Below are 27,962 nucleotides of genomic sequence, written 5' to 3'. Positions count from 1 at the left end.
CCAAGTGGTAACATTGTTCAACAGTCAGTCATTCATTGCACGGTGTCATGGAACGCCTTATTTGGCCCTTTTGCAAATCAACAAAGGTGAAAGGTAAATTTCTATTTTCATAGATGATCTGCATAGGCTGCAACACACAGTTCATACCTCTGCTCTGTTTTAAAGTGTTTTAGTGCGAGACATTGTAATTACAGACTTTTTTTTTCAATTTGATTAAGAATCCATCTTCGAATGCACTGGATCCCCAATGGTTGTCTATGGGGCATTACAAATTTCAAATAAATTCTGCTACATGGATTTGGTCTGTGACCTCTGCACATTCCTTGCAACACCTACGCAGAATAAATGTCACCATTTATTGCAATGTATTATCTTTTCTTCTTTTCATAGACTCAGTACAGACTCCTCGAAATGGTAACCTATTTTCTGATGAGCTTTTCAGTTGACTATGTACCATTGTTTCAGCAATTGACTGTTGGCATTTAACTGACATGTAGGATTCATCATACACATGGGTACAAAACACATTCCCCAATCATGTAGTCAGACATGGGTTTAGTCATGCTCCTCAGTTAAGCTCAACTTATACAATTCTAGACACCCATGTTGTACAAACATTTGACAATCACTGTTTCCAATGGTCACTGCTCCCCTTGCAAACGTAACCCCAGGGCACCCCCTTCACTGACACATCACACAAACTAGCCAACATGCATGATTTGCTATACGTTAAAAAATCCTCTCTACACTCTTAAGCAGCAAAATCAGGGTAAATGCCTTGGTTTAAAATGGCAACCACAAGGATGAGTTTCACCTTGCACGTATCTGAGTAATATCTATTGGTAATTAGAACATTACACTTACACAGTTGTTGACATATTTGCTTCGTTTAAATTCCAGAGAGTTTCATCGGAAAACTGGTGGCTTCTGGTCCTTCCAACATTGGTTGGACAGATAAGGATGCTGGCAGAGTTTGAGGAGTTGGAGGCCAGAATCCAAGAATATAGCATTGATGGTCCATTGGGTCTTTGTGTGAATTTTATACTTTTCGATTTTTGGACATGCCATCACATGAAGTAGCTTGAAGACCAACTCCAATCATGACCTGATATTATTGTGTATATAAGCACAGGTGATGACCTTGTATAATGGACTTTTCACAGATACTACAAATTTCTAAAAGTGAGGGGGAAGGACATGTTAGACGCTTGCTAGAAAGCAATGGACAGGTAAGGATGTCTTGCAATGCCTTAATCTCCACCATACCAATTTTACTTTTGATTAATTCAGTTGACACTCACTTTGAGTCAAACCTTAACACATGAGCTTTAATAAATATTGTTTTAAAGTGTTTCAGTGGGACTACTATTTGTATTTTTAAGTACTTTTCACAAACCAACGGCCCTGTACAACGTAAAGGTCGAGGGACAAATATTAAGCACAAAGCCAACTGCCTACAGCCTGAAAAGTTCTATATTTGTGTGTGTGTGTGTGGGACATAAAGGCTAAGGCTTAATGTATTTTCAACTAAAGAAGGCGCCCTAAGTCATTGTGGCATGTATGGCTTTGTATAGCATACAATGCTGAGGGTATTACATTTATTGGCCATGTTTAAATGCTTATGGCTGGGAAATAAGCGCCCCTCATCCATAAATTCTTGCTGGAAGACCTGATGATACTTGTGGCCAAAGGCGGTACTGACATATCAGTGGGCTGAACAAAGAAAGTGCGGGTGGTGGCAGACTAGGGATGCACGAGAAACCCAAAAGCCCTAATCAAATCCCAACAAGGACTTATGACCTTGTTTTATAGGCGTTTCTTTGTATTTTAAAGTCTGCAATGGTTTCCATCCATGCCCACATATAGTAAGTCAGTTTAATCTGCATTATATAATTCTATGTGCATAACACCCACACCAGAACTCCACTGGCCACACTATATTTACCTGCTTTGCTGTTCTAGAGCTAACGGGATAGACATTTTTCAAATTCATTGGGGACAATTTTGAAACCCACGGTTTATCTGGTTCAATTTAGGCTTTTGTTTAGGGCAGGGTACTCTGACATTTGTCTGTTGTGTGAGTGCGGCTGACAAAGGCGTCGATCAGAATATTTGTTGAAGAGCCAATACCTTTCGTTGTTAAAAATATATAAATTCTTTGAAACTACATACATTGCTCTTGAGAAGTGTGTTTATTTTAACACACTACCAACATACATGTTACTTTCAGTTTTCAATGTGAGGACGTTCTTGATAAGGGGTCATTATTGTAACTTGTCCAACCCGGGGAAAACAACCTACCCGGGCCAACAACTAAAAGTCGGTGGACAAACCTATTTTAGGCTCAACAACAATGCAAAGTGTAAAATACTTAAATACCAAAAATATTGCACGAAAGACAAGCGTCTGTATTATTGATGGCATTGAAAATCTTACTGATGTGATTTCAAAATACCTTGGTTTACTGTTATACCTTGATCCTTCTTAGGCATCTTTCATGGAAGAAAGAAATAATGTTGTTGTTGGGGCGACTCTACTGCCCCGGACATGTTTTCAAAAGTGTCAAAAGAATATCTAACATACTTCTATAGAATATATGTATTAGTATGTGCATAGACACAAAAAGAGTGCTAGAGATAGATAGAGTACTAGAGAGAGAGAGAGAGAGAGAGAGAGAGAGAGAGAGAGAGAGAGAGAGAGACCGATTGACAGCGAAAGAGAGAGCAAGATAGAGACTTTTAGGAACACGTATCTAGATATGCGATACTCCATCACTTTTGGACTGGAATTCGACACATTTCATTGTTGAATTGCTGAATTGCGTCCAATGCATGGAAAGAGATTTGCAAAGCAATTAGATTCAGCTTGTTTATAGTGAATTTGAGTCTTACCCAAAGAAAAAAAGAAAAAACTCCTTATGCTTATTATAAGGGCTTAGTAAATCCTTAGTGAATCTACTCTTTTCTACATAAGCTCTAAAGAACATGCAGCCACTAGATAAACCTTACTCAGTGTATGTGGGACTCTTGGCTGCTGCTGCGTGTGTGCATGCCTGCACGCACGTATATGTGAGAGAGGGGGATTCTAGCTGGTGTTTGAGTGTACATTTGTGTGTGTGTGTGGGGGATCGTACTGTTTTCAATTAGGGTTTGAAATAGAATAAATGAATGCATTGATGAATCAAAGAAACAGCCTTAAGCAGACCGTGATAAGGTTACATCATGGTGCTCTGGAATTACCTGTATAGTGTGCCTTTTTTTTGCTTTAACAAAGGGTGGAACAAAACCTACATGATTTACATATGCAGTGTTCCGTTGGTTTATGTTCACTGTGCTGCATTGTTCTGAATGTTGGAACTTAATGAATCCAATATCAAAATGGGATAAAAAAGAAAATAGATTTCAAGTAGGTAAAGAATAGCTGACTAGGAAGACTATTTGATTACAGAAACAGAAATCCCCAACAAAGATACCTCTTTAACCACCTCAGATTTTCTGAGATTGCTGCACAAAACATTGGTATGCTGGTGGTAACCCAGATGTAGCAAAGTTGGTATGGGAAATTCAATCAATTATTTATGGTAATTCAGTGTTTTCAGTATTATTGTTTTATGTGTACCTTTTGTAACATCTTGGAAACCTTGTTTTGGTATAATGCTATATAAATAAAGAGACTTCATATAATCATGAATGTTATAGTCATTATGTTAAAAGTAGTGGTTGTGGTAGTTATACTGTAGGCCTATGTAGCAAGTTCATTTCCAATGGATCCAATTATAGTAAAATGTCTATCACTACTACAATGTCTAAAAACAGCATTAAATGTGTCAAGTCAATATTGATTATCCTATGCTTTAAGCGCAGCCCTGTCAAAAACAGATACAAAAAGTATTGTGGGTCTGATTGCATGAAGTTAAAGGGGGCTATAAATAAGCGGTTCCCAGGGGTAAAGGTTAGCTGGGTATTTTAAACCACTAGTTGGTGACACGACAAAGATTTTCACAGATAATGAGGCTGAAATACTCGTAAACACATCTAATAAATATATAGAATGAGGCATATACCAAAATCTGTAGTTCATGATGACCAAAAGATATGTGAGAAGAGAGAGTGTGTGTGTGAACTGTCTGGCTGTTTGTAACAGAAGATAGTTAGTCAAACAATTGTTACCGGCTTGTTGAAAATATAGAAACACTGATATCTTCTGTTGGCAGTGATAGAAGAGCTGGACATGATGCCAGTTGCAACAACAGAGCACAGACGTTTGATTATTTAGAATGATTGGCTTCTGCTCCACCTTCTGTCTTGCCAAGGCAGCCAGGACAATCTCATGGCTTTCCTCCATCACCTCTGACTCCTTAGTCACAAATGGGCTTTCATTAGCAGCTCTTACACATATGTCGTTGTGGATGACAGTAATAATGCCCTTTCTTCAGGCACACGTCTGTTACCTTGTGTCTTCTCTTACAAGAATAGGGGTTCATTTTTGCAAATAAAGAGCCAAGGTCATTATAGATCAGAGTGCAGTGTTTGAAGCAAATTTTTCAGAAGCAGACGTGTCAAAGAGATCTAATCTGTGATAACGCTGCACACCACACTGTCATAGAAACACAGAGGCCTCATGGCTTCTGAAAAAAATATTACACTCAATCATATATATTACGTTTTCTTTTTTTTTTTTACAATTTTGTCACTGAGGGTTAGAAAGCCTACCAGATCCAGTTTTAAGATGGAATAAACATTTATTGGTCGATTATTTGGATTTAAATCCTGCCACAGACTCAAGTCATCAGATTTGAACTGAGAGCCAATCCCACAAGCGGCTGTCAGGAAAAATCAACTTCCGAACACCATGTCAAGGAAAATTGACTTGCCAAAGTTTTACAAAGGAAACCTCAATCATGTTGTGTAAAAGGGCTCTGGAAGGCCCTGGCGATAACATGTTACATGTCCTCCATCACTTCCTTTTGTATGATATGATCCCATCAAGATGAGTCTTTGTAGCCCCCAGGAGAGATCTTCTGCCAGAACCAGGGTACATATGGCAGCCTTTTCTTCGGTTCATTTATCCCACTCTTTCTTTCCCCAGACAAAAACAGGCCATGATTCCACATGCTAATGTAACATATTAGGCTAATGATGTATGGTGAATGTGGAACATCTGGTTTATTCCTTGTTGGCGTGATATATGATAATTGGTTAGGGAAATGCAGGGGGTGAGTGTGCGTGGGAGGACTCGCCTTCCTCTCAACCACCGTATCCGCTCCTGGCCTTCAGTGTTAACATAGATAGAGCTCCAGCTTCTAGCCAAGGCTTTTATCAACCCAAAAGCATAGCGGTGAAATTAAAAAAGAAATGATGAATGGATGGATGAATGAATGAATGTTCCAGCCGTGCAGTCAGTTGTCAAGTGTCTGCCGAGATTGGGAATGCGGCTTTGTTCCCAGTGTGAGTGAGGCAAATTAATAGGGGCAGAGGTTCTCCAGAGCTAATCATTGGAGCAAAATGCAAAACGTAAAAGCCTGCCTCTAGTCAGAGCTGAGATGCAAACTCACCTGTTGTTGTTGTGAATGCTTTGAATATCAGATTAAGAAGTCCTGTATGGCAACCGTGCCTTGATAGTTGTTGTTTTCTCGTGGGCCATGCCAAACCGCTCCTATCATTATCCATTTCTGTTGTTGAATAACAATGGGATGCGTGCTTTAAAGCGAGAACTTTATTCTTGAATTTTTCTTCTTGAAATAAAAGGTATTTTATAACGCAGAGGCCTGTGACTACTTGTCTTTCCGAGTGTTGTTATTGTTCAGGAGAGCCGTGTGAAGTTGGCAATAGTGCAGGCAGTTAACACTTTGGACCCCCGGGCTGTTTATCGCGTGCGCGTGAAGAATAGGCGCCCTGATATGCAACTAGACGACCACTTCGCTTCATCTTACAGTCAAATGTGATCTGCTTATGGGGCCTGGGCCAGAGAGGGTAAAATAACTCCTATAATGAGGTGCACACACGGACACATGCCCACAGCAGGGTTGCATATAAAAGTATAAAACCATAAATTGGTGAAGTCATGCCTCATTCAGTGGGGATTTTATGAGATAATTTACGTTTGATAACAATCGCCTCAGGTTTTCATTGAGAGAGATTCAAGTTGTTTTTCCAGGTTCAGAGATCAAAGAGGGCTTTTCAGGTGGTGAATAAAGCAACTATTTTCCAGCAGTTCATGTTGGGGCCTATCAACAGAGACGAGCCTTGCAGTATTTTTTTCTGGTATGTGAGATGCGGCTGCCTTTGCTTCCAAAAGGTTTTTAAGGATATTGCAAATCCAGGTTTGGAGAACAGGAGAGAAATACCAGACACCAGAACAAATATTCTGAAATGTTCTCATGTCTTTATTTTTTTGACTACTCAAATGAAAGGTGCGGTATATTCATCCATTATTATTCCTTTACAAACTGAAGGGTGTAAGGTTACTTTTTATTATGATTATGATGAACTGTTCAGACAGACAGATTTATGAATAGTAGATGCATCGTTGGATAATAGAGATATTTATTTAAAGATAACATTATCACTTTAGCAATACGATCATCAGTCATTTAGGGTAGAATAAATGAGTTAGATCTTCAGTCTAATCTAAATCTACTACAGAATGCTCTTATTAAGAATCAAACCGCATTGGTCACATCATAATAGTATTTGTAGTGAGATGAAGACTCAAAATATCTACAGGCATAATAGATAAAGCTGTATTATTACTACATTACTTAATTAAAATGTAAGAGAACAAGAGTAATGGCAGAAATATAGTAGGATGGGATGGTCTTGCCATAGAGGAGGTACCGCGGTGTCCTTGGCTATCCTTTCTCTTCTGCTGAGCTACGCCTGTCGATGCCAGCAGTATTTTATAGCTGGTGGACTACCGGGTCTTTATCAGGCAGCACTTGACATCACGTCTGTGTACGTTAGTCAATCTCATTAAGGCTGTGTTTGCTGGAGACAATTGGTGAGCAAAGGTGGGGGAAATCTACTGAAGAAATGTCGGCCTGTGTTTCTTTGTATATGTGTGTATGTGCGTGTGTTTCTTTGTATATATGTGTGTATGTCTGTTCTTCGTTGTATATATGTGTGTGTGTGTGTGTGTGTGTGTGTGTGTGTGTGTGTGTGTGTGTGTGTGTGTGTGTGTGTGTGTGTGTGTGTGTGTGTGTGTGTGTGTGTGTGTGTGTGTTTCTTTGTATATGTGTGTGTGTTTCTTTGTATATATGTGTGTGTGTGCATTTCTTTGTATGTGTGTGTCTGTTTGCCTTTGTGTCTGTGTGTGTGTCTGTAAATATGCATAAATATATATAATCCTGAAATATGAAACATATAGTATTATAAATAAAAAGATTTTGACTGCACTTTGACACCTTTCGCTCCAGTCTATTCACATGTGCTGTATAAATGAAGATACAGCAAAGATTTGGTCAAGGCTGCTACTTGCCCTTTAAGGGATTTCAAATCTTCCGTACTCCTCACCCATCACGCAAGGTCATCCAGCTCTCCCAGTTTCCTCCCCCCCAGCTTCAGAACTCCCTGATTTATTAAATATCCTCTGCTTTGATTATATAACATCTGCATATTGTTATAATTGTACAGGGTTGGGAGTCTGAATGACAAATGTAGCAATACATCATTCCTTTGCAACTCAAGTCTCCTCTAATTTAAATTAAGTAGGAATAGTAGTAGTAATAGATGCAGTAGTATAATGAGTACTAATAGTAATAGATGTAGTACTATAAATATTATAATGTATTCAAAATATGACTAATAAACATGTTGGCATTTTTAAGGACAGAGCTAGTGTTATATAATGTAGGTCTGTTTCTATGACCCCATGAGAGAAAATAGGTTTGCTAGACACTAGCCTTTGTACCTTCATGCATGTTACAGGGAGATAGTTGGCAATGGTGTCAGCATCGATGATGGAATCTTGTGTGCCATTTTGCACTGCACACTATTGTTCTATGTGTGACACTGTAGTGTCTCAGCCCTTGATAGAACATAATGAAATAATGATATGTACCCTTTCTCAACTGCATGTAAAACCATTCAAGGCACCTATAAGCTTTAATAATTCACAGGGCGCTATTGAAAACTTCTCATGATTGAGCAGCTCAGCTAGCAGCTCGGCCAGCCATGCTCTGCAAATTAGGAATCGCTGCAAAAGGTAAAGAGAAAACAAAATGACCGAAAATAAGGCAATCTTCAACAGGAGAGAAGAATGTTGTTCAACCTGCCCTTCCCCCAGCGTTAATCTGTCTTGAATGACAAAATCTGAATGCATTTATTTCTAATCCAAATGGAATTCATTTACCTTATCTTACCTTAAAAGGCGTCACCGTATAGAACAGTACTGTAGACCTATCCAGAGCAACACGGCGAGAGGGGCAAGAGAGGGTGAAATAGAGAGACATAAATAGAGAAAGAGTATGAATAGAGAGAGAGAGATACAAAGAAAGATATTTAAATAGAGAGAGAGAGAGAGAGATAAATAGAGACGGAGAGATATACATTTACCGAGAGAGAAAGAGCGACTGGGGAAGGTGAAGTGTCCGAGGCACTTTGGGCTGATTGTGTTTTCTAAATGAGTCCGCCTCCTCCTCCCCAGTCTGGTGCTCCTGTCCCCCCCTGAGGTTTGCCCTTCTTAAGACCAAACAAAGCGAGGGATCAGGCGTGGGGAATCTTTAACAGGGGTGTGTAGGGGGGAGGTGGGGTGCAGAGGAAATCTTTGAGATTGACTCCAGAGGAGAGGGAAAGAGAAGGGGCGGGCAGATTAAGAATGAGAGTGGAGAGTGACGGAGGGGAGGACTGGTGCTGGGGCTGGCTTTGATCACAGCTGATGAACCTCCCGACTGGCACCCCTCCTCTCGACCCCGTTCTTCGAGGAGACAGGTGTGGTTGGATTGGGGGGGGGGGAGATTGTGATAGAAGTCGTATCAAATGGCTTTGTGAGGGAAAGTGAATGTAGTGCTAGCAGGGGGCTGAGATGCCTGATAACAAGCACCGTTTTCCTTGCCATGCAAGCCATTGTGTTACACACTGCTCCGTGTCACAAGCATTATTTACGTCAATTACGAAGCGAGAGTTAAGGGGACTGACGCATTTTTCTTCTTCTGTGGAGTGGATCGCCTCCATCTCGAGTATGCGCCGTCCCTCTGCGCAAAAGGAGAACGCTGTGCCTCCATACTTTAGAACGTCGCATTGTTAAGGGGAACCGCAACATTCATTGTTTCACTAATACGAGCTGATGTGATGTAAATTTCCTTCAGACATGATTTTCTCCAGATACTCAGACAAGGTGAGCTCTGAGTTACTATGTATGGTGAACACTTACACCAGCCTTTTGAGAGGGGGGAAACGTAAATAGCCTCTGCACTTTTATAGCTATACCATGACCTACATCTTGGGATGGCCGAGGGGAGTAGGGCCAGCCTTATCAGCAGCTGCGCCCCGAGAAGGATTTACCTGCTATAATACTGTGGGTCGCCCAATGCTCAGGGCTCCAACCTTCGTATGCATGTTGTGTTGAGTGGCTTCTCTAAGCAGAGACAACTTTTCTTTCATACTCTTTTAACCCAGAGTTAACTGAGTATATTTTTAGTTACGTTGTCAATACTGTTCAAAGAATTTCCAGCACAGAGCGCACTTCTTTATACGGTTGTTTTGTAAAAACGAATAGCCTGCACCATTGCAGTCTGCACCATTGATGTGAAAAAGCTGGACCACTGACCTGATCCTGGATGTGCGATCTCCATCACTATGATTTGAAAGAATAACTTCAATGGTTCAATTCCTTTGGATGTTGCAGACTGCAGTTTCACACACAGGTTCGAAGCAGTACTCTCTTGAGTCTGAAAGTGAGCGGAAAAATGGATTCCTTTTTATGTTTTTTTGCAAACATGTGAAAAATATAAGTTATGTATAACTTTTTCCCCACTCTGACAAAAGTATAATAGGACATTGATTTTGATTTACAGCACACTTAGGATTCAACGCCAAAACAGCACTTCAAATCAATACTTTCTTTTTCCCGCTTTAAAACTATACTGAGAGTGAATGACTCTGCGTCCATTTCCCCTCTCAGCAAAGAAGGGATGCCCAACTCTCTGGTGATGCTTTGAGATTGTCCTTTCTATCTTATCCCCTGCCATCCACATAATGTTTCACAGTCACAGCTCTACCCCTCCCCAGGCCATCCCCCATTTGCATTGAAATGATATTTGCAGCAGAGATATGTGTGTGTGCGGACAGCTGGACACACTGCTGTTACCCCCTAATATCCGCCTGCTGCTCTCTGTTTGGGAGCAATAATACATACAGTTTCCTACGAATCATTTTCAGACATAATTAGTCTGACTCCCTCAAGCTAGGCCGACATACAAGAGGAGACTGTAAATTAGACTGAAAGGGGGTCTTTTCTTTGCAGAGCCACAGGGACTGGTATTTGAATGCCAAATATTGTTGTTTTTGCTCCGCAATAGGTATCAACATATGGCCTACGGGACTTTTTTGGCTGGAAATCACTCAGTCATTTAATCAGGCTGTCTATCATTGCTGGGAGCTTATTTTTTTTATTTTTTCAGAGTCATAACAACAGCATAGCCGGTTAGAAAGCATGGCTGGGTATCTCAGATTTAGACTAGATATAGAGAAGATAGTATCTCATTATTATATATATATTTATTTATATCTATAAATATGTATATTTATAGCACAAACACATTGATGCACAGACCCAGAAGAAATGTGTTCCCCCATTTTTCCACATACACTTTCCCCATGATAAGTGATGTCAGAAATAGCGCGGTGCCATCTCGATCTTGCACGTTTTTTTCTCCCTACCCCCTTCAAAATCTAGCGCCTTTTAACGGCTCACCTGTCAACCAGTGAGGTTTGTTTAGTTTTGTGTGCGTTTTGCTCACTATGTCACTCTTCCTGCTGCACCTCTCTGGTTTTTTGTTCGAATAATCACAGATACAGTTGATAGGGCTTCTCATGTCATTCCTGGTCTTACATTCCTTACAGCTCTGCCGTAGTTGATTAAATGCTGATTGGCTACATTCTAGGCGGCACTAACTTTTTTTGCTGATTTGGCGAGCTAATGGTGACAGCTAATTGTCCTTGTATTTATTTAATGGCATGCTGGCAAAGTGGTTTGTTCATTTTACTATACCGAAGCCAGGCTTCGATTCCTGCCCCCTGGATGAATCTCCCTGTAGTTTGTAGGCCTGCCAAATATTTGCTGCTCTGCTTGTCTGATTTAGTCCGAGCTCCAAACGATGGGTAATTGGAGAGCCTACATGTAGCTGACTGTGAGTGGATGAGTGTTACCCTTTGGTGGACGGAGATCCCAAATTAATATCCGCACCCGCCCCTCGGCATCTTGGGTAGTAATCTGGGATGACTCAGACTCCTGCTGCCCTGCACATCAGCAACCTGTCCAGAATAATTGGGGAGAGAAATCAATGGTTTTATTTACGAACCAGGCTCAAAGCCTGTGAGGTGTTTTACCGCTTGTGGTGTGCAGATTGATTAATAAACAAACAGACTGATGTTGTAATTTGGAGATCTGCAGGTGTCCTCCTAAGGCTACTAGCCTTTTTTGCAAACAGTTTAAATCCAAATGATGAGAAAGTGCCACAGTTTGGGTTTGTCAATTCATTCCAAACACAGTGTGGTGCGAGATCGATTCTCCCTAATTAGGACGAGATGAATGAGCTTAATCATTACAGTCACATCCAAAACTTTTGTTTTAGTTTGTACTCAACAAACCCCAAAAAAAAAAACACATACAACCACAGTTTTATGGATAAGTGGGCTTAAAAATGGAAGAGTATGACTCAGCGGTCGTCCACAAATACTATCTCCATAGGGTAAGGCCAAAAACATTGAAAGCCTCCATTTGTGTGCGCAAAGTCTGCTTGGAGAGTGTCATTAAGCTGACAATGATCAACACCTCCATTAGCTACACTGAATGGTCTCCATTTTTGAGCATTTTTCAGAGCACGCAGACCATGTTGATCCATCTGCTGAGTAATCGATGAGAAACGCCGCACCATAAAGGAAAGTCATTTTCTCTCTACCTCCCATAAGACACCCACTAGGACTCTTGTTGGATTGTCTTATAAGAGGGAAGCAGCTCTTTCCCTGTGGGCCTGGTATTTGTTAAAAGCAATATGTACATGGAGCTCAATTCTGGAATTTAGTTTTAGTTGTTGAACAACTTTAAAAAATAACACACAATTTAATGAACATAAATAGTAAGAAACCAAAATTAATTTACAACAGTAAGGGGATGTCTGGTAAAATAAGGTAGGATTGTGCTTTTTGATTACGTTTAAACTGAAAGATGAAACAATGAGTTGCACCAATTTAGGAAGTAGTTGTTCGGTTCTGTACAACGAAGTATGTTTTTCGTTTTTTAGAAACATTCCAAAGAACTCGTCAGCGCTGTTTGAAGCTGTATGACGATAACACTGTGTAACAGTCCACCACTGTCTTGGAAAAAGTATCTCTTCTCCAGTTCCACAGAGAACATTTGGCCATTCTGAGGCTGGGTATCTTGTAGCCAGATGTTCATAGGCTTACCTGGTGTCTGTTTACAAGATACAAAGTAGATTGCAACCAATCCCGGCATTCACATGCATCTTGATTGCTCCACATGTAACAACCTCTCCAACTCTTCGTTCAGTGCAACCGATATTCAAGTCAAAACATCACTTGGCTTATCATAGGCAAGCTGACTATCTCTGGCTTGGTTTTATGACAGTGATTCAGATACGCTGTCTAACCATCTTTTCTTGGATCCACTATTTGAAAACATATTGTCCCAATCCCAATGTCCGGACTCACGGACTCACAGACTTTGCTGCGCGTTCTCGCAAAATTATTAAGGCTTTAGGGCTGTCCCAATGTCGAATTCCAAAGGGCGTGAGGGTTTGAGTCCACACTTACCGGGCCCTTTTCGTGAGTCTGCATCAGTGCAGACTTCACCTAAAGGAATTACCCACAGTTCAAAGCGTTGTGACGTTTAGCGCGGAGACCATAGGGAAATCTGGAAATTAGGAAGGTAAACAACAAGACGAGGCTACTGTCAATGCATGACCAGATGAGAATTTCTACCTTTTTTTAGTGAGCCGGATCATTTGGATCAGCTCACCAACAAGAGCCGGCTCTTTTGGCTCCCAAACGGCACTTCATATTAATAATAATAATGATAATAATACATTTAATTTAGAGGCGCCTTTCAAGACACCCAAGGTCACCTTACAGAGCATATAGTCATCATAAATCGTTTAAAAAACAAGATATATATTACTAATTATACCTTTTATAATTCAGCCAAATGTAGCCCGTTCTGACTCATGATTAGTACGTGTGGGCCAATAATCACCTAAATTATTCAATACATCCTTTATACGTATATACGAAGTATTCAAAAGTAAAAAATATATTTTTTAATATCAATAAATTGCTGTAGCCGATTGTTTTCATTGCATTTACAATAAAACAAAAAAACCCTGACAATTAGAATTCACAAACCAGCAATTGACAGCAACATGTTTGTCATTAAACATTGCCATGGTAACATGTGCTCTCGTGAAGTGCTGTCGCAATCCAATATATACCTATCAGAGCTCATGTGGCCTCACACACTCACTCACTCAGCACCTGAGATCAATTAAGTCTGTGAGTCCTTAGTCCTCAGGGCTCACCTTGGGATTGGGCCATTGGGTTTACACAATATGCAAACACCTATCTCATTGTTGAGTATCGGTTTACAAGTGAAAACCCATTTGATGGAAAACATTGGTGAATATAGCTGTCTGCCGTTGCATTTGGTTGGGAAGCAGCCAGCTGAGGTAATAACCTTCACAATATTTTACGAAAATGTCCTGACTGATATTGTTACACAATCTTACTGATAAAAGGGCTCAAGGCTAACGGGTTCTACTGGTGGCACAAACACTTAATTTGGTGGCACTCTGAGCTCTGCGGTAACCGAGGTAAACTCTGAGCAAAGTGGATCCAAAAGACTAATTTCGTCCAAACAGCACTTACTGGTGATTTTGTAGCTTTGCCTTTTTAAAGCGGTATTCTAATAGAACCAGAGTTTTAACCAATTAAACCATTATTTACATTTTGAATTGGCACCATAGAAAAAACTATCTTGCATCCTCATATTCCAATAATGAGTGATGTTTTGAACAGCTGGATTGTTCTTGGCTCTCCCTAACTAACTCACTCATCAGGAAATCAAGCCCATCCAGTTTCGAGAGATTTGTTGGCATTCAGTCCAAATTATTAGCATATTGGTTCAATTCCCCAGCACATATGATATATCTTGAAACATGCTTTGTATGCTTCACAGGGCGCGGGGGAGAGAGTAAATTTTTGTTTGGTTCTCGCTATAGTGGTTCCAGACTGTCGTATGAATCACACCCCTTGCATGAAGCCAGGGAAAGTCTGCGAATCAGCTTGAAATAAATAACAGTCTAGGGAGTTTAAGTCTCTGAAAGAAGACAAGCGTCAACTAATCCAGAGTTAACTGATATCGAAAACAGTCAAACAGTCGTCAACTATTTGACAGAAGTAGAAAGGCCCAGATGTCAAATCCTGGATATAAAACTCATATCTTTCTCACTCCCTCAATTGATTTGTCACACACCTAAATCCTCCCAGTGGAAGCCAGAGAGGCATTGAGGGGGAGAGAGAAAAAACGCGAGAAAGAACAAGAGAGAACAAGAATGACCGCAAGGTGCAGATCCCTGCTGCAGATGACTTGCTTCAAGGGTAATCATAAATTCTTTAGTTTTACAGAAGCAGGGATTTTTTTTATATCACACATAACTTTTTAGCTAGAGTGCCATTGATTCTAACCTTTGAAAACTTTCTGGGAGCAAGCCTTTTTATAAATTTCCAATAATGAGCCAGGACACCACTCAGCCCCTGGTAATCATTCAACAAACAAAATTCATTTACGTTTCAATACAAGGCAACCCATAATTACATCCATGAGTTACGTAAATAACTCATGGATATACATCCATGGATTATTTACGTAGTATACATCTTTAAAATAGACAATTACAATGTGGTCAGAAGAATTTGTTTAGTTTTTTTCAGTTTAACAAGAGCCACATTCCCATTAACACTGTTGTCGTCTGTAGGCTCATAATAACAGTAATACCGCCATTCTCATCATCCATTCCAATAGTGAGAGATGGTCTGAGCCGGATTATCTTATAATGACATAATTACTGACCCTGAAAGTAGAGGAAATGTGAAATTCATCACTATGGTTGAGCCCTATTGTCCCCAATTAGATATTACTCGTGGCTTCAAACCCAATGTCCATGCTTTCCTCAACTCTGCTCCGTTTTAGCTAAACTTAAACAATTAAGAGCAGCAAATTAGCTGTCTGATATTTTTTGGCCCATGTTTACAAATTTGCGTTTTGAATCTCTGTTCAAATGGAGATTTGAATATGTTTGTGCGATTGCGTTGCAAAGAGATGTTTCCTCCATCAACAGGAGGCAGTAGTTGTACGACAGAAGTAGTCGGTTGTCAAACCACCTCCTGTGGTAGGGTACGCAATATTCAAGCCATGGTTCTCCTGCAGACAGAATCTTGCAGAAGCATTGTCAAGTCCCGCGCTTAACTAACCGCTAGTCGTCCACCAATATGAAGTAAGGTGGTGTGTATTGCACCACCTTTCTTCCACTAGTAAAGGTATCCGAACAAATGCTGTGCCTTATGTCCCGTTTTTATTTACAATTGTACAAATCCAAGTAGGCCTACATGATTCGAAAAATTATCCAAAGCAGTGTACAATGTTACCCCGGTGTCGCTAGCCGTTTTCAAAGAATGTGCAAACCATGGATTGCATGGATGCAAACCTGAAACCTTTATGCACCTGTGCATACCAAGCGGGGCTCTTCTGTAAATATGCTGGGACAGTTGTGAGTGTGTAGCGCCTTTCATGTAAACCGCAGAGATTTCCGATCTAGATCAATTCAAAATGAAAAAAAAAGCTCATAGAATGTCTGCCGTAAAAATGCTAAAGAACTGAAAGACTGAAGGTCTTTTTTTATTTCCAAGACCACTTTAGGACACTGTCCACAGCACGGAGAAGAAGAACAAAGGGAAAAAAGAAGGGGCCGGACACGCCTGATCGTTGAGCCGGTGTGGTTAAGCCGTCGGTGTGTCCTCACGGCCGGCCCCGGCTTTCAGAAAGGCAGGGACCGGCAGGCGGCACATCAACCGCAGCGCTGCTAGTTGTTGTTGTGGGAACACAGAGTGGTTTTTTGGAGAGCCACGGCAAAATGCCCTCCCTGTGACGAAGAGGCAGTCTGAGTGACTGATAAAAGGCTTTCTCCACTATGAAGAGCGTCGACCGTGGCATCAGAACCAGGCCGCTCCAGAGAGCAGGCCTGGTTGTTTTGATGTCAGGGATAAACCCGTACTGGGGTGTCACATTGCATTCTGCCGCCACCCAGCCATCCCCACTCCCCTCCCCTTAGAGGTGTTTGGTTCAGGTCAGCGATTGTGATGGCGTCATTTCGCCTCACCCTGCATCACACAGAGGGTCAAGGCAGGTTTGTCTCATTTGGTCCATGGACTTGGGAAGTAAAGAAACCAATAAAGAGACTTATTTTTCAACTCCGCTGTGACTGCTGTGGATTACAATGCCTTGGTTATGTTTAAAACATATCATTGGTAATTTATGCTTTGTTTGATTCTCTTATTTATACTGGATATCGGAGTCATAATTTTGCCAATGTATATATCCTGCACTTATATGCGTATAAGGAAGCTTAACTTACCATGAGATAAACAGTTCTTATGTAATATGACATAAGCATGTATGACTGCGTCACTGACACTAAATGCCGGCAGGGGGTGGATGTAAGACTTGTCAAAGACCTAAACATTATTGAACATTACTGAGTCAAAGCATTATATTTCAAGAAAGTAAAAATTGGTAGATTACAAGATTTATATCTACGCATGACAGAGTAGGATATTAAAAGAGGCATATCAAAATAAGATTGGACTCTTTCGTGTACCTTTTTTGATATTGACATTCTGATTAGAATGTCAGTTTGGCCGATTGCCAGCAGCATCTCATCAGAGCCGATCTGAATCAAAACCCCCTGCAACTCTTTCCATTCACCACTGGCTCGTGTCAAAGTCACAATGGCTAATGGATTGCTCCTACTAATAAATAACATTATTGATCAACGCAAGATGAAGCGAAAGCATGTTCGAGACCTTCTCTGCACTACAAATTATACCACATCAGCCTCTGGGGATTAAAGAAAGCACGTTCAAACCACGGCTCATTTCATGTCCCCTGCCGCATCTTGGACCATCACAGCCACTTAGATCATGCTAACACGCCCTTCAATAGACATGATCTCAGAGGGAAGAAAATGCTAAATCCCTTACAGGGTTTATTCTCCTTTCCTTTAAGTGCATTTTAAATTCGGATAACTTTCTTCTTCTGCTCTACATCAGCGATAAATAATGACTGAGGCAAAGCGGTGAAAGTTACTTAACATTTTAATCAATATCAATTTGAGTTTTTTTGTTTTACATATCACTGTGCATGCTCAAAGGCATTACCTCAGCACCATAGATGCCTTCTGATTGTTCTCTTCTGCAGCATATCAATCAGCAACTGTCCCCATTGTCCATTCAAAGACCAAGAATTTAGGAGTTATCGCTTTCATATCGATGATGTTTTGAAATCATCTGCTTGGCCAAGACCAAAAAATAATAAACGTATATGCACACACATGCCAAACAATTTGGTTAATGGATGGACATCCAAATGTTACAACAATGCCTTTTGTAGACAACAGAATCCTAGCTCCATCCTTCATATGGATCTTTCTAAATATGGAAAAAAAACAATCTTGTAGGTTTTTCCCCATCTGAGAGGTTTCAGCCAAACCTTTTATTTTTTAGAGCCGGGATAATATAAGTGCAATATACTGATACAACCATATACACAGAACCCCTCATTCCCCTCTTCCCCCCTGACCAAAAAAAACGATTTAAACTTTTATTAGAATTTGGGGTCAGGGAGAGGCCGGGTATGGACAGAATTTGAGCTACCAACATGGGAGAAGCATAGCGGAATTTCCCAGTATGAGAATGGATGGGGAACATGCAATTTTCATCCCAGCATCCAAACACACTACGTCTTAGCAATGTTATGTAATGGTGAACGATAGCCTATGGGAAACCCACTAGAGTCTTCAGCACTTTGAGTTTCCATCTTTTTTTGTTGTACATTAAACCATGCAATATGTGGTATATTTAACCTCAAAAAGCACACAATACTTCGGAGATTGTACTTTTGTACCATGAAAGACACTTCATAGGTCTGTGTGAAGCTTTCACATTATTGCACATAAGCAGTAAGGCTGTAATGTCTTAAATTCAGTGTAGAAAAAGAGCTTCATTCAATACAGCGTATTGAAATGTATACATTTGCTTGCTGCTCTTTAAAATGGAAATATACTAAAAGCTTCTCAATTTGGAGATTTCCATAGTCACTACTTTTCAGTATTACTTAAACTTAACATTTAAGATATGGAAGCTCTCCATATGCGCTGAAAATATTGTTATTAGCATACTGCATTAGGGGTTGTAACATTCATGCATTCATCTTGCAATTTAAAAAAGATGCTTTACAATTATGCAGACGGACATTAGGAAATCATGCATCATGCATGTAATGCATGGTGAGATTGAAACTTAAATGTAGGCTACTTAATAATACATAATATAGCGTCATACTTTGAGCAAAGTCTTACCAGAAATAATTGGATCGATCATATTGCAATCATTTGATCGATTCCTAGTTTAAATGGCTAGCCGATTTTGGTTTACTGTATTGTACTGTACACTATCAAAATGTCCCGTTTAAATAGTAATACTAAAAAAGGTTGAATCAGATTAAAGGCCCAAACTGAAATTCCTCATGGCATGATCCCATTTCATGCTTTTTAGGGTTAATAATTGCATCCGACGTAATACTAGTCCCGAAGGAAAGTTTGAGCGCAAACGAGCTGTTTCACGTACATATTGAGGGTCGTTCTCAGTGTGCGTGAATACTCCCCCTGGCTCGGATTTAGAATTTTCTAGTTTGCAGACGTAAAACATTCATACATACGTCATATAACAGGCAAAAGCAAAGGAAAAAGTCGGAAAAGCTTGTACACACAAATACACATTAACATGAATCCAACCTACTCATCATCATTCTTGTCCAGGTCGTATCCTTGGTTGTGATATTTGAGTTGAAGAATATGAGCCTTACACTGCCATACACACATCCAGGCTGACCATTATTATACCCTTTTGGTATGGGCGACAACACACCTATCCACAAAGGATAAACTCTGTCCTTCGCCCAACTTTGTGATGGGAATAGAAAGAGAAGCTGCCATACATTTGAATCGACAGACCCACAGGCACATCTGGATTTGTGGCTTTGAGGCTGTTATGACGCTGAACTACAAGCCAGACAATCGCTTGTTTCCTCATTTATTTTGACCAAAACACAGATGGATGATGGTTATAACAGTTATATTGTATGAACTCTAGCTCCCTTCGGATATCGTCCAAAGCAATGTCGCCATGATAGATGGAAATAGAAGGAACAAGCACAAATCTTTGTTATGGCATGTTTAAAGGTCCCATGGAATGCTACTTTATGGATGCTTTAATATAGATATTAGTGGGCCCCTAACACAGTATTTGAAGACGTTTCCGAAATTGAGCCGTGTTGCAGAATTACAGCCAGTACGAACGAGCCAGTCGCATATTGCGCTTCCCCCAAACGCGCCGGTTCGGTGTCTGTAGCTTTAATGCAAATGAGTAGGAGAGAGGCGGGTCAAGGTGGAGGGTGGGGGTGGGTCCCTCAGCAGCTTGCGGCCACGGTACCATGCAATCTGTTTACAGTGGATATATCGCAATGGCGAGGCGCACACAGCCTTTGGCCATGTTCTGTAAATATTATAGAACACTCCGGGTGATCCGGCGGGAGTCCTGGAGATCTATATCTAAATAATATCATATTATACATAGATATCTATATCATATAATATATATTTTCTCGGCCAAAAGCTGTGTGGGCCTTTGGTTCTTCCACCTCCACATCATTCTGAAGTAGACTGAACCGCGTCATGGAGGAGAAAGGGATTGTTGCCTGCGATTATCTCCCGCCGTAGCCCCGCTGCCCGCTGCCGAGGCACCACCGCCCTGTAGCGGTGGTGCCTTGCGACAGCGGGTAGCGGAAAGCGGGGCTCCGGCGGGAGACAATCGCGGGCAACAATCCCTTTTTTTTCCTCCATGTCGCGGTTCACGTACTTCAGGGAGTCAAAGCCAAAGTTCCTTTCCCCCCCAAGTACTTCTCAACCATGGCTGAGATAAACCCCACTAAGAGTCTCGTTGTGGAATTACCAGAGATGTCAGAGAACCGACGTGTTAAGCCCCATAACACCAACAGCAGAACGGTTATCCAAATAACAAAGAAGTATACAACCCTTGCGTTACAGTCTGTGTAATCACACGCACACACAAACATGTGGCGCTCGCACAGTTGTAGCTCATTGTCTCATTGATGGGCCAAATTCTCTGGGTGGGCAAGGCAGAGAAAGGGGAGGTAACTTGGCCCCTTATGATGACCTATTTGGCCACATTCCAAATCAGCGCGTCTGATCTTCCATTGTTTTCCAAAGTCGAGCAGGATACCTAGTGCTCGTTTTAGCCACTGGGGGACCATAGGCAGGCCAGGGGAACTCATATTAATGTTAGAAAACCTCATAAAGTGCCATGGGACCTTTAAAGTAGATGCAAAATTATGTACTAGAATGGTTTTCTGACAACATATATCCGTAAAAAGGCATATTTATTGGTTGATTCATTCTTCCATGGAAAATAATATGTTGAAGTTTGTAGTAAAGCATATTTTTGCATCACAACATACAGCAGTAACATTAAAAAGCAAAGAACACACATTGAGCATAGCTAGGAATTCATAATTTCTTTATACAAAGCTTTGGATGTTTACTCAAAGCAACACTTCCTTTTTTTAACTCAAATTCACAGATTTGTTTGAAGTCATCCGTTCGACAAAACCTAAAATGGAAAAGCGCAGACTATCAATTTCCATCCTGATCCTGTATTAGTTATAGTACTTCTGGGGGGAAAAGGTGTACTTTGTGTCTCATAACACACAGAGGAAAGGGAACGAAGATGAAACGATGCACTTCGATAGGTCTGCGTGTCCAAGGAGATGGAGAGAGGAAATTAATATTTCATGGACTGCAGAATACCAAGAGAGTGCTTAGCACTTTAAGTGCAACCCAAAGACCTCAAACCTTTTAGATGTCATATAGTTGTATTTGTCCTTTAACAGAGTTCCGGGCCACTTTTTTTCCCTATCAATAATTGATCATGTTCAATATTGTATAGTGGCACGGGTACCATGATCAGAGTAAGGTTTGTATGACATAAAAAAGCTCCTGAAATATTCTGATATTAAATAAGCGGCATCTAATTAAGTATTCAAGTCTTGGGTCACATTCCTCAGCACAAAATAAACCCAACCAAAACACAGCACTTGTATATTCAATGTCTTCCCCCATTCATCTTCTTTCATGAAATGGTGCTAACATAGGGGAGAATACTTATCAATCCATGAAAGAAATTAACCTTTTATGAGGTGAACCGTTATGGACTATTCCTTTCCTCCTTCCTGTGCCAAGGTCTTAGCTCCAACTCCTGCCTTATTGACCACTGCTACGGGGTACACACAGATGTGCTTGTCGTAGACAAATACAACTGAAAACGCAAACAGACGTATAGCAGTGGAGCACACACACATACACATGTTCTCTTCAATAAATAATACAAGAATGCAATACATCCGGTATGTATTGAAGTATAAGTTTCGCTGCATCTCAGCTACAGAGGAAGAGGAATGTAGGGTTGTACGCCATTCATACTTAATTAATTCAATATGTACTTTAACACTGGTGTCGAAATAATAATATCCACATTACATGTTGGATGGATCATGGATCATGCCCACCAAAGTAACAGGGAGGTCGTCATCATGCCCCAACAGTGTATACTAAACCACTCCATGATATAAATTATTCCTGCATCGGGATACATTTTGATTAGATTGATTTATCTAATCATGCAATGTAAAAACACCCAGGAGGTTGCACTATTATGTCGCATTTCCCATGATACAATGAGCAGTTAATTTTAATCTTCTTTTAAACAGATTAGCTAGTATTTTACACCATTCCGTGGAGTTTGTACCTTTGTCAGAGCCAGGGAGCCCTTTGTAGAGAGAGACAGATGATTAAGGGCCCTATCTTGCATCCGGCGCAATTGACTTAATCACTGGCGCATGTGTCGTTGCTAGTTTGCAACTGGCGCAGAGTGTTATTTTCCCTCCTGCGCCACGCGTCTGTAAATTAGGGATTGATCTTGCGCCCCAAGAGGCGGTTCGGCGAAAGGAGGAGGCGTGTTCAGTAAACTAGCGACATCGCCATAGAACCGCCCACAAAGTTACTTGCGCTTGGCGCTTCTCACTTGCGTTTCAGACCGTTAAAATAGGGCCCTAAGTGTCACTCTGCGTCCTTGTCCCATGAATCTCCACCGTTGCATGAAGATGATTCATATTCATGCACCTATTTCAAAGACTACAAAGGTCTTCAGATAATAGACAACAAAACGTTTTGCCTATTTGCATGCAAGGCTAATGTTGAATGTCTTCTTCTATGCCATGCTGAATGCCGTCTCTGGGGCCTCATTATCATAGCATATTCATAGGACTGTATAACTGAATGACTGCCATGCCATGTATTTATAATCATTATATATAGATATGCGTTTCCTTTTTTTCTTTATTACAAGACAAGGGGAGGACGTAAGACATCGCTGAAAGATAATTGTGCAGTTCCCATTAATTAATTCATGTGATTTCCACTTGGTTTTTACAGATTAGATTCTTTCCTACCCTTACTTGGAGGATGCATATCTAATTCACTTATATCTGAAGCTATGATAAGAGGTAAAAAAATTCAAAAACAGTTGCCCCATATTCATATTTTACAATCACAACAAATCTGGAATTGGGTTTCTTCGTTTTTACTCAAAACAACACAGACCACAAATGATGCAATTTATTATCCAACATCTACCCCCAGACTCTTGTCAATCAATTTAAGTTTGTTTGCAGGGTACCAGTTGTCAGAGAATGTGTGATGTCCTTGGCATTAGATTGTGACGGATGACACAGCCCTGTGAGACGGTTAATATGTGTGCCTTGGCCTATATAAATCTTAGAAGGTTTAGGTGCATGCATTGAGGGGGAAAGTAATATTTTTGTAGACAAAAGTACAGGGAGCACACTTCTCGCTACTTGCGACAATCTATCAAAAATACCCATTCGGCTGCCTATTTAGGTCATCCGTGCCCATGATAATAGTGTTGTTTTATTTTTTTTGTCATTGACTCATTCTTCTTACAGTGGGGGGATGGTGCAACAGTCAAGTTTGATGCTTTTGCAAGTTTTAATTTTGGTCAGTTCATTTCATTGTCATGCCCCATTCATTAACACTAATTGGTATTCACTTTGCTCAGCTCTCCTACTTGCTATTCCCATGCCACTTCATCCATCCATCCATTCATCCTGCCATTCATCCTTTCATGTCATCGACCCCCGCATTGGTAAGTAATTGCACATGTCCAAGTGGCAGCTGACAAGGCCTGTTTGGCAGATGTGATCAGGAAACAAGCACACAATGGGCAGAATCGAACAGATTGGGGTCTTTTCACAGCCACAGATGGAGAGCCATCCGAAAAAAAAAAAGGCACATTATACATCAGAATCCATGGATGAAGAAGGTCCTTTGAATTTCAAACCATGCGAAGGCAAGTAACCCAATTTTTTTGTGAAAATGTATGGTATAATCAGAACATTTACTAAACTATAGCAAAGGCTTTAGAAAAGTATAGGAGCAGATCAAGCTTCACATCTACACTATATATTTATAATGCTTGAATCACATAATAGGATAAATGTTTTACAAAATCCTGCTGGAATGGTATTGTGAGCAAAAATGTTAAGTCATATGCCTTTTTTGATAGGTCAGTGGCATTTAATATGTTTTAATAGATTTCCACAGGGACCTCAAATACAAAATGCTTTTGACTCCCATGCAACATTTTCATCACATTTGAGTTTTCTTCCGAAGATTGTTTACTCTATAATTTATGGATGCACGGCCTACTTTGTGCCTGACAATGAGCCTGATTCACAGCAGGTTGATCAAAGACGTGATGAAATCATCACTAAACCCATTTCCTAACCAGCTCTGATTATGACCCCATTTACACATTTCATGAACATGTTATCTGCATCAGATGTTGAGGAAGCCGGAACAGCTTGCAAGGTGTTAACACTCACATAATGTTTCAGAGCACAGCAGATCAGTCAGAACATCGACAGGTGGCCTCGAAACGTGTGTTTTATATTTTCTGCATATTACATGCAAGAAATCAGATCCTTTTTCTGAGGATGATTAAGACCTGCTCTTCTCTCCTTCTCTCCCTCTAAGAAAAGCGGGGACTGAATAATGGTCCCTATATCGATATATTTCCATATAACAGACATAGAGCGAGCGAGAGAGAGAGAATTAGAGAGAGAGAAATAGGCCAACTTAATCCTCCAGTAGACACAGAACAGCTCAGCAGCAGTCATGTATATCACTGTCTACACGATGCCGGGAACTGTTCCGTGATGTCAGCTGAGTGCAAGCTTACAAAACAGGAACCCCTAATGCCTGGAAACCTTGTTGAAGCTAATGGAATGCTTTTATGCATGTCTGTGTACCTTACGTATCAACTAGAAATTAGTCAGTTTTTCGCCCTGGAAATGACTGCTAATTCCCAAGAGCAATCAAATGAGTGGTTTGCCTCTGATGAGGTCATTAGGTTCCTTTTGGCATACGCTATACTCAAGTGTGATAAATGATTAGCTACTTGTCAATCTATTGATATGCGGACTAGCTTGGACTAAATTGACCGCAGTTCTTTGAGAATTGGCTAACCTTTACTCTGTGAGAAGGTGAACGAATGAGCTGACACTTTCTCAGGTTATACCAGCCAGTTACATTTTTGACTTTTTAATAGTCGTTAAGGGATTTTTTATTGAAAACATTGTAGTTGCATTTAAATTGGGGGCACTAGCCCACTAAGTACAACGAAGGTCTTCCAATCCCCTCCGTCGCCTTCTCTAAAGTTTGTTTACAGTGGTTTAGATTAGTGGATAGCTTGTGGTTTGTAGAGGGGCACTTCACCAATTGACCTCGCAAAGTGAGCTATTCACTAGCAATAACTCTGAGCCGCTTTTCCAAAACAAAACTAAAAGCAAAATCTGTTTGAAAAAAAGCCAATGCTTTAAATAATGATCACATCGTAATGCACTGCAAAGTAGAAACAAAAAGAAAGAGCAGGGAATTTAGGAATAGTGTTTGTGATAGAAGAGTCCGGTGTTCCTTCCCTTTTGTAAAAGGCGCTGGATTACAGTGCATAAATGATTCCAGCATTTAACATTACTATCTGCGGAATCCATTTAGTGTGAATACGTTTATGAATATTTATTTGATTAAACTATTGTACTATTGCATTTTGTTTAATGGATCAGTATTTAGTATGGTATTTGGTAACCTAAGGGTACAATCAATCAGGCTTCCTGATCAAGCTAACTGTCAGCTTACCTGAGCAATGCTGCTTGTCTGACAACAGAAACATCCTGCACGCACATTCATCTATTGCTCCAGTATAGTAGTCAACCCCTCTTGTTCATTGTGCCCTAGGAGGAAATTTTATATCAACTTCACAAACGTTTGAAATGTATCGGTTTGAGGTATACTTCATTCCTCCTCCCAACAGAAGCAAAACTTATTTAAATGAAGTTTTAAACTTTTGAATGCCTTTTGGATTAAATTGACATTGTTTAATTGATTACCTTTTCATAATTTGTCAACTCTGTAGAGTATCCCGCTTCCTCCTCTCCTGACATCAGGTTTAAACCACTCTTGTTGACTACAATATAATTGCCATGCCTGGTCGTTTCAGAGCCCTTACCATATGGTCTTTAAGTTTAATTATGCAAGAAGTACGATTCTTAATAATAACCTAATGAATCAACCAACTATTTAATGTATATTTCGCTGGAGCTTTAGATTTAATATAGTCTTTTAAGTTTTAATATACAAAAGCCATTTCCAAACCAATTCTGTAAACGACCCCATCAACACTTTTCATTAACATGTGTTCCCCAAGGGGGACAGTGGCACTCCATGGAACCGCACCAGACTACCAGATGAAAGGTGACCTGGGGAAGCAGCTCAGATTCCAAGAACACATCGTGGAAACCACGCTGAGACCAGACAAAGTTTTGTTCTCAGGTTGGATAAAACAGGTGGTCCTACTGGAGTTCACAGTTCCCTGGGAGGAGTGCATGGAAGAAGCCAATGAGAGTAAGCGTGCCAAGTACGCCAACTTTGTGGAGGAGTGCCACAGACGGGGGTGGTGTGCCGGGTGTGTGCCAATAGAGGTGGGCTGTACTGTAGAGGCTTAACAGCACAATCTCTCTGCAAATTATACAGCCTGCTTGGACTCACAGGTGTAAGGCCATCAAGACCACCACAGAGGCAGCTGAGAAGGCCTCTAGATGGCTGTGGATCAAAGGGGGCGATCTGTGGGTACGTGCTACTAAGATACAAATCTGGACTTGATCAATCCCGGCTGTGTCGCCTGGGTGAGGGTGTATGATGTTGGAAGACCTGAAACACCCAATGACCCCAGGTTCCATCACTGATGATGTGTCTAAGTGCTAGATGTATATTAAACTAGCACTAACATGTGATCTGAAGGCCTATCAGATATCTTTACCGGATACGTTGTCAACACCCACATAAAATATGTCCACACAGCAAATTCATCGACAATCCACACCAATAATTTTGCACAAAATGGTTTTATTTTTTTAATTTATTTAAGGAAACAATTAAATGCATAAACCTGTCTACTCCAAGATAATTTAATACAATAGCCTAATCAACTAATTAATTGTACTAATATTGGAAGTAATCTGATTTTGCAGTGCTTGGACCTCTATATGACCTGGCACAAATGGCCCAGTTTTTTTTCAAAGGCCCAAAAAAACTGTTTTGTTGGGTGGTCAGGGTCTACACTTAAAGCAAAGAAGACTGTGTGCAGCCTGCTTGGTTGATGAATGATGTGATTGTGCAAGTTATAACGGCCTCGCATTTAGTTCTCTTAAGCAACATACAAAAAGGGTAGCGGAGGAAAATTTACATTAGCTAGTGTGCTGTGGGAGCCCCATTATGGAGATGCTTTTTGGTCTTACTTGTGAGAAATCTCAATAAACACAATTACACACAATGTTACAGATGTTATCCATTTATAAGTGATCGGTAAGCAAACTCGTGATACCTTATTTCGGAGAAGTATTTGATTTTCAGTGCACGAACAGAGTAATGTAATAATTGGTAGGCCTATTTTCGAAATCTTGAAATGTATCTGGTTAAGAATGCCATGGTATAATTATACAGTAGATCGTGTTCTCAATGCTCGGCACCCAAATATAAAGCCCTAACCTTCATTGGGTGCTTTTATCTTTTTCTTCAAAGTAATTTTATGCCTTACAGCTTAAAACACACAGTTTTCTCTCATCTCTACTGTGGTATTGAGTGTGACGTTGGACGTTGGAAGACTTCAGAGGCGGCGTTGCGTGTAACATAACTTTTTTTAGAGCTGACACATATATGGGTGAAGAAGCAGAAAACAGTTTCACTGACA

Source organism: Gadus chalcogrammus, chromosome 20, assembly GCF_026213295.1.
Source record: "Gadus chalcogrammus isolate NIFS_2021 chromosome 20, NIFS_Gcha_1.0, whole genome shotgun sequence".
NCBI lineage: Eukaryota > Metazoa > Chordata > Actinopteri > Gadiformes > Gadidae > Gadus > Gadus chalcogrammus.
Note: the sequence above shows the minus strand (reverse complement) of the source record.